At 39.4% G+C, this 8,746-nt stretch overlaps 1 pseudogene; it reads left to right on the top strand.

The window, feature by feature from the left end:
• Positions 1-6,023: 6,023 nt before the first annotated feature.
• On the top strand, positions 6,024-7,502 carry LOC118850712 (annotated as a pseudogene).
• The last annotated feature ends 1,244 nt before the right edge of the window (positions 7,503-8,746 follow it).

The raw sequence follows: 8,746 nt of genomic DNA, 5'->3' as shown, positions 1-8,746 counted from the left end.
TTTACTTGATTCTCTAGGATTCTCTAAGTAAATCATCATATCATCTGCAGAGAGTTATAACTTAGTTTCTTCTTTGACTTTTCTAATTCCTCGAATTTCTTTTTCTTCTCTTATTGCTCAAGCTAACATTTCTAGTACCAAACTGATAATAGGGGTGACAATGAACATCCTTGTTTCATCCCTGATCTTATTGGACATGCATGTAGCTTATCCCCATTACATGTAATGTTTGCTGATGGTTTTAGGTAGATGTTACTTGTCATTTTAAGAAAGATTCCATTTATTCCTATATTTTCTAGTGTTTTTAATAGGAATGGGTGTTGTATTTTGTCAAAAGCTTTTTCTGCATCTATTGAGATAATAATATGGTTTCTGCTAGTTTTGTTATTGATATGATCACTTATGCTGATAGTTTTCCTAATATTGAACCAGTCTTGCATTCCTACCTGGTCATAGTGCATTATTCTTGTGATAAGTTGCTGTAATATTTTTGCTAATATTTTATTTAAAGTTTCTGCATCTATATTCATTAGGGAAATTGGTCTATAATTTTCTTTCTCTGTTTTGGCTTTTCCTGGTTTAGGTGTTAGTACTGTATTTGTGTCATAAAAAGAATTTAGTAGGACTCCTTCTTTGCCTATTTTCCCAAATTGTCTGTAAAGTGTGGGAATTAATTGTTCTTTATATGTTTGATAGAATTCGCTTGTGAATCCATCTGGTCCTGGAGATTTTTTTCTAGGGAGCTCATCGATGGCTTGCTCAATTTCTTTTTTGAGATGGGGTTATTTAAGTATTTTACTTCCTCTTCTGTTAATCTGGACAATTTATATTTTCATAAATATTCATCCATTTCCCCAAGATTATCAAATTTATGGTCATACAATAGGGCAAAATAAATCCTAGTTAATGTTTTAATTTCCTTTTCATTGGAAGTGATTTCACTCTTTTAATTTTTGACACTGGTAATTTGGTTTTCTTATTTCTTTTTTTAAATCAAATTCACCAAAGGTTTCTCAATTTTATTGGTTTTTTCATAAAGCTAGCACTTAGTTTTATTTATTAGTTCAATGGTTTTCTTAATTTCAATTTTATTAATCTCTCCTTTAGTTTTCAGTATTTCTAATTTGTTATTTAGTTGGGGATTTTCAATTTGTTCTTTTTCTAGCTTTTTCAGTTGCATGTCCAATTCATTGATCTCCTTTTTATGTAATTTATTCATGCAAGCATTTAGAGATATAAAATTTCCCCTAAGAACCACTCTTTCTGCATCCCATAAGTTTTGGTATGTTGTCTCATTATTGTCATTCTCTTGAATGAAGTTATTTATTGTTTCTATGATTTGTCATTTGACCCACTCATTCTTTAGGATTAGATTATTTAGTTTCCAATTAATTTTTTTTTGTAGGGGGGAAGGCAGGGTAATTGAGGTTAAGTGACTTGCCCAAGGTCACACAGCTAGTGTGTGAAGTGACTGAGGCCGGATTTGAACCCATGTCCTCCTGACTCCTGGGCCAGTGCTCTGTTCACTGTGCCACCTAGCTGTCCCTCCCAATTAATTTTTAGTCTATCTATCCATTGTATTTTATTACAAATAATTTTTATTGCATCATGATCTGAAAGGATGCATTCACTATTTATGCCTTTCTACATTGGATTGTGAGGTTTTTATGCCCTAGTATATGGCCAATTTTTGTTCATGTGCCATGTACCACTGAGAAAAATGTGTATTCCTTTCTATCCCCATTCAGTTTTCTCCAGAGGTCTATCACATCTACATTTTCTAAAATTTTATTCACATACTTAACTTCTTTCTTGTTTATTTTGAGGTTACATTTATCTAGTTCAGAGAGGGGGAGGTTGAGGTCCCCAACTAGTATAGTTTTGCTATCTATTTCTTTCTATAGTCCCTTAACTTCTCCTCTAAGAATTTGGATACTGTACCACTTGGTGCATATATGTTATGATATTATGATATTACCTCATTGTCTATGGTGCCTTTTAGCAGGATATAGTGTCCTTACCTATCTCTTTTAATTAGATCTATCTTTGCTTTTGCTTTGTCTGAGATTAGGATTACTACCCCTGCTTTTTTTTTCTACTTCTGCTGGAGCATAATATATTCTACTCCAGCCTTTTATCTTTACCCTGTGTGTATCCCCCTGTTTGAAATATGTTTCTTGTAAACAGTGTATTGTAGGATGATAGTTTTTAATCCATTTTGCTATCTGCCTTTGTTTTATGGGAGAGTTCATCCCATTCACCTTCACATTTATGATTACTATCTGTGTCTTTTTCTCTATTTCCTCCCTCGTTTATGCTTTTATTTGTCCCTTCTCCCTTCCCCTCCTCACAAGAGCTTTGCTTTTAACCACTACCTCCCTCAATATTCCCTCCCTGTTAGCCCCCCTTATCTTACCTTTTTCTCTTACTACTTCTTCCCTCCCTTCTAACCCCCTTTTTCTTTCCCCTTTCCCCTCTTACTGCCTGGAGGGCAGGTTTGATTTCTATTCTTAACAGAGTATATTATTCCCTCCTTGAACCAAATATGATGAGAGTGAAGCTCAAACATTGCTCTTCTCCCTCCCTTCTTTACCTCTACTATAATATGTTTTTGTGCCTCTTCATGTTCCTTTCTGCCTCCTCCTTACCTCTTCTCCCATTACAATCCCTTTCCACCCTTTAATTAGGGTTTTTTTTAATCTTCACATCAGTTAATTTATACCCACACCCTGTGTCTATGTATATCCCTTTTAGATGTCAAAATAACCATACCATTCTCAAGATGAACAAATATTATCCTCCTGTATGTAAACAACTTGCCCTTGTTGAATAACTAGGCTTTTTTCTCTTTTTTCCCCTGTTTACCTTTTTATGCCTCTCTTGAATCTTGTATTTGAATATCAAATTTTCTATTGAGCTCTGACCTTTTCATCAGGAAGTTCTGAAATTCTGTTATTTCACTGAATGTCCATCTCCTTGCCTGAAACATTATGCTCAATTTTGTTGGATAGTTGATCCTTGGTTGTAGTTCCAGCTCCTTTGCCCTTTGGAATATCATATTCCAGTCCCTCTGATCTTTTAATGTAGAAGCTTCAAGGTCCTATGTGATCCTGACTGCAGTTCCATGATATTTGAATTGTTCGTTTCTGGCTGCTTGCAGTATTTTCTCCTTGACCTGATAATTCTGGAATTTGGTTAAAATATGCCTTGGAGTTTTCATTTTGGGACCTCTTTCAGGGGGTGATTAGTGGATTCTTTTGATGATTATTTTCCTTCTGCTTCTAGGATCTCAAGGGAATTTTCCTTGATGATTTCTTGCAAGATCCTGTCCAGGTTCTTTTTTTCATCATAGCTTTCCTGTAGACCAATAATTCTTAGATTATCTCTCCCAGATCTCTTTTCCAGGTCAGCTGTTTTTCCTGTGAGATATTTCACATTTTCTTTTATTTTTCATCCTTTATATTTTGCTTGACTGATTCTTGATGCCTCATAGAGTCATTAGCTTCTGCTTGCCCAATTCTAATTTTTAACAGATTTTTATCTTTAGATAGCTTCTGCATCTCTCTTTCCATTTGGCCAATTTTCCTTTTTCAAGGAGTTATTTTCTCCTGATAGGTTCTGTAATTTTTCTTTTACATCTCTAATTTGGCTTTTAAAATCCTCCTTGAGCTCTTCCAGGAATGCTTTTTTGGCTTGAGACAAGATCATACTCCCTTTTGAGGTTTCATATGTGGGTATAGTGTCAATGCTGTCCTCTTCTGAATTTGTATTTTGATCTCCCCTGTCTTCATAGTTAAATTCTATGGTCTTTACTTTTCTTTTCTCTTTTCTAGTTTGCTTCTTCATGGTGTTGCCTTTTTCCTGACTTTAAAGTGGATTTCTGCTTCTGGGGCACAGGGGCCTCTATCATAAGCTTCTTGTGCTGGGAACTAGGGGCCTGGTTACTGGCTTTCTGTGCTGTGGCCTCTGATTTTGTCAGAAGAAGTTATATAGTGCTGCAACTCACCTGGGGCTGAGCTGGAGCTGGCTGGTGTGTGCCAAGGATCAAGGCCCAATGAAGCCTTTCTGAGTTTCCCCTGGATTACACTGAAGCTCCCAGTGTGAGGTTTTGGGGAGGAATGGTCTGGCTGCTGGAAGTCTCCTTTTCCCCTGGGGCTGTGCTATAGCATGGGTGGCCTCAGCTGTCATCTGTGCTTGTGTCTGCCAATTCCCCTTGTTGTGCAAAGGCATGCCTGGGGTCTTGGTGTTGGCACTTGCCAGCTCCACCCCCTGGGACTCAGGCTCAGGAACTCTGCTAAGGTGGTCTGCTAAGGTAGGGCTTGCTGGGATGCCCCCCTTCCTACACTGGCCTCCTTCCATCACTGCAAGAGGGGCCCATCTCCCTAGCTTCCTGAGCTAAAAGACTGCTGAGCTCCTACTTCTGTTTCCACTATTCCAGGGTTTTTTCTAGGGCAGTATTCTCTGGGTTTTTCGTGGTCAACAAGGGAGAGATGAGAACATTTACAGTTTTACTTGGTCATCATGGCTCTTGGAAGTTCAAGAAGGTGACTTTCAAATGTTGAGTCTGTGGACTGATAGCCCTAGGAATAGCTGTTTCCATGGCCACAGGCACTGCTCTTCTGTCTCACCTAGCTCTGATAGGCTCCAGTTCTGTGCTGAAAGGTCTGGGTATTGTCACTGGAGCTGGTGATTCAGCCCTCTGGGCCTGCTCCCTCTCGGGTATGGTCCAGTGTAGTCCCACGTGCTCAGTTCCCTCCCAGCCTGGTGCAATAGAACCATTCTATTGATCTTCCAGACTTTCTTAGGCTGGAAATCTGCCACACTTTGTCTCCTAGTGGATTCTACCTCTCTCAAATTGGTTCAGATTCACTTTTTAAGAGGTATCTGTTGATTTTAATTGAAATTCCACTCACTTCTTCCCTTGAGTCAGTCTTCTTCCTTGAAAGGGTGGGTCCTAAATGCTCTTTAACTTACTTTAAGACCCATCTGAAATCTCACTGTCTCCAGATCTGCTACCCATGCTGTTACCAGTGGCTTATCCTCCCAGTCACTTATCCCTTGTAATGTTTTGCTGTTACTGTGTACAATGTTCTCCTGGTTCTGCTCACTTCACTTTGCATGAGTTCGTGTATTTCCAGGTTTTTGTGAAAGCATTCTGCTTCCATTTCTTATACCATGATAATGTTCTATCACAGTCATATACCATAATTTGTTCAGCCATTCCTCAATAGGCATCTTTTTCAATTTCCAACTTTTTTGCCACCATGAATAGAGTTGCTAGGAATAATGTTGAATCCCACTGCTGCTTCTAGTAAGAAGATGACCCTACAGCCTGGGGCGTCTGTGTGCAGGGGTGTGGCTAAAGTTCTCGGTGTATCCACACCTGCCGTTTTTCACTTGCTTATCACTATAGAACTTTGAGATAGGTAAAAATGGTAAAATGGTATGGGTGATGTCTTTTGATTTGTGCACAAATTGGATTTAAGTGAGGTAGAGTTACATGAAGTCCCTATCTCTTTCAGAGTCACCATCGTCCAGTGACAGAACAGAGTAAAGATGACTGGTGATAGCTCAAGATGCAGTGGATGACCTTGGCATCTTCAGTGTCTAACCAAGCTTTAAGCACTCCACAGTGCTTGCCTTAGGCATGGCCATTGGAACAAACTGTTCTCATCCACCCAATCCACCAAAAGAAGTCTTCACATGCTTGGGCTAGACAGCCCCCTAATTCCTAGGTTTGAGACCCTTAGGTTACTCTTAACCTGGTTTAGCCAATTTGTTGAAATGATATCCTGGTGTGTGGCCACTATGTATGCTACAGTTTTCTTGGAACCACAGGTAAGTTAGATGGATCAGGTAGACACCAAAAGTGGAAAGGAGCCCTGAAAAGGGCTCAGCAGCCCTCACACCAGAGGTACTAGTCTTCCCTGAACACAGCTTACACCCCACACTCCTAGTAGGGAGCGGGTGAGCGGGGTTGCAGTGGTGGCTCTTATTGCAGTGGTGCCCCTGGGGTGCTCCTCAACATGACTGACCTAGGGTTTGGACTGATAAGCTATGCCTTATTTCTGGGTGTGAATGGCTTATATTCCTCCAGTGATGATGTGATAGAACTGACTCCTTCCCACCAGAATGGAAGAAAGCAGCAACTGCCTTAAAAGATATAGTGAGAGTTGGTGCAGTTGATGCAGATAAACATCAGTCCCTAGGTGGACAATGTGGAGTCCAAGGATTTCCCACTATTAAGACCTATGGATCCAACAAAAATAGACCAGAAAATTACCAAGGTGGTAGAACTGATGAAGCTATAGTAGATGCTGCTCTTAATTCTTTATGACAACTGGTAAAAGAATGCCTCGGTGGAAGAAGTGGTGGATATAGTTCTAGTCGAAGTGAAGGTTCAGGCAAGAAGGATGTGATTGAACTGACAGATGACACTTTTGATAAAAATGTGCTTGACAGTGATGATGTTTGGTTGGTGGAGTTTTATGCTCCTTGGTGTGGACACTGCAAAAACTTAGAACCAGAATGGGCAGCTGCAGCCACAGAAGCAAAGGAACAGACAAAAGGAAAGGTGAAGCTAGCTGCTGTAGATGCTACAGTCAATCAGGCATTGACTTCCCGATATGGGAGTGGAGGATTTCCCACAATCAAGATTTTCCAGAAAGGAGAACCACCTATGGATTATAATGGTGGGAGGACAAGATCTGACATAGTTTCCAGAGCTCTAGATTTATTTTCTGATAATGCCCCACCACCTGAGCTTCTTGAGATTGTTGATGAAGCAGTGGCAAAGAAAACTTGTGAAGACCACCAGCTCTGTGTAGTTGCTGTATTGCCTCATATCCTTGATACTGGAGCAGCAGGCAGAAATTCTTACTTAGAAGTTCTACTAAAGTTGGCAGAGAAATACAAAAAGAAATTGTGGGGGTGGCTGTGGACAGAAGCTGGAGCTCAGCATGAGCTTGAAACTGCATTGGGAATTGGAGGTTTTGGGTACCCTGCAATGGCAGCTGTCAATACACGGAAGATGAAATTTGCTCTTTTGAAAGGATCTTTCAGTGAGCAAGGAATTAATGAGTTTCTCAGAGAGCTTTCTGTTGGCCGTGGCTCCACAGCACCAGTAGGTGGTGGTGTTTTCCCTAAAATAAGCACAGTAGCCCCCTGGGATGGCAAAGATGGTGAGCTTCCCATTGAAGATGATATTGACCTCAGTGTGGTAGAACTTGACGACTTAAGAAAAGATGAGTTGTGAGCTATGACATATACTTCTTGGGAGTGGATTTTTCCAGCAGTGGTGGAACATCCTTTGCCATCAAATGGATATACCAGTGGCCTTTTTAAAAACTGAAGCAGCATTGTTTGGTCATTTGAAACACTGTAACAGTGAATTGTTTGCATCTCAAGAAAAACATTGAAAAATTCTATGAATTGTTGTTAACCGGTGAATTTGATTGTATTCTGTCAAATAATATTTTGAAGATAATTTTTTTTGTTGCTGTTAAAAATTTTTTTTCCATCCCCCCCTCCAAAAAAGAACAAAATGGGTCGCATAGGTCATTCAGCAATTAGCAAAAAGATCTATGTAGCCATAACAGGAGAAAGATAGTCAAGAATGATAGATATTGAGGACACCTTGAGTTGATTCAGCTGAGTGAAGATACTTGACCTGATCTTCCAGCCAAGCATCAGAGAGCCTCTGGAACAACTTGTGCCTGCTTTGTACTCAAATGACCAGAAAATAATGTCAATAGCCTGAACATTTAGGCACCTGATCTATTCAAGGCTAGAGGTTTTTATCCTTTAAAAGGCTAAAACCTTAAAATTGGCCTAATTTGCATTGCAGAGATGGGATAGGATACTGCTCTTACCACAAACATATAGGTTTCTAGTTCATTCAGACAATAATATATTTTAATTTAGTCCCTTATTTTAACTCTTTTATGAGTCCTTATGTTTCAAATACATTTCTTGTAAACAGCATATTAGTGAATTATTAGCTTTTGTTTTCTAATCTATTCTGCTCTTGTTTTGTCAGTCAGTAAACCAACATTCATTAAGTACCAGGCATAGTGCTAAGTTCTGGGAATACGAAGAAAGGTAAAAAACAGTCCCTGCAAACATATGAACAACTATGTACACACAAGATATACACAGCGTAAATTGGGAGTAATCTCAGAAGGAAGACACTAACATTACTGAGGACTGAGAAATACTTCTTGTAGAAAGTTTGCTAAAAGCCGCGACTTGAAGGAAACCAGGAAAACCAAGGGATGGAGATGAAAAGGGTAAACATTCCAGGCATGGGAGACAGCCAGATCAGACAAAAAGTGCTTGGAGTTGTAGTCTCTTGTTTGAAGAACAGAAAGGAGGTCAGTGTTACGGGATTATAGATTATGTAGAGAGGAGTAAAGGCTCAGAAGACTGGAAAGGTATAAGTGGAAGACAGATTGTGAAGGACTGACAATCAAATAGAATTTTGTGTTTGATTCTGTAGGTAATAGGAAGCCAATAGAGTTTATTGAATAGGGGATGGGGTGTGTTTGGAATGGTTTTGTGAGGAAATTCATCTCATTTAGAGTTATTGATCATTAACTGTGTATTTCTCTCTGTCCTATTTTCTCTCTTTCAGCCCTCTTTATAAAGATTATGAGGATTGTGACAGCAACATTTACTTAGTGCTAGTATTAAATACTACATGTAATCTTCATCCGCCCACCTGTCTTTCTTATCTTCCTCTTGAACA

Source organism: Trichosurus vulpecula, chromosome 5, assembly GCF_011100635.1.
Source record: "Trichosurus vulpecula isolate mTriVul1 chromosome 5, mTriVul1.pri, whole genome shotgun sequence".
Taxonomy (NCBI): Eukaryota; Metazoa; Chordata; class Mammalia; order Diprotodontia; family Phalangeridae; genus Trichosurus; species Trichosurus vulpecula.
This window is presented reverse-complemented; position numbering and strand designations above follow the sequence as displayed.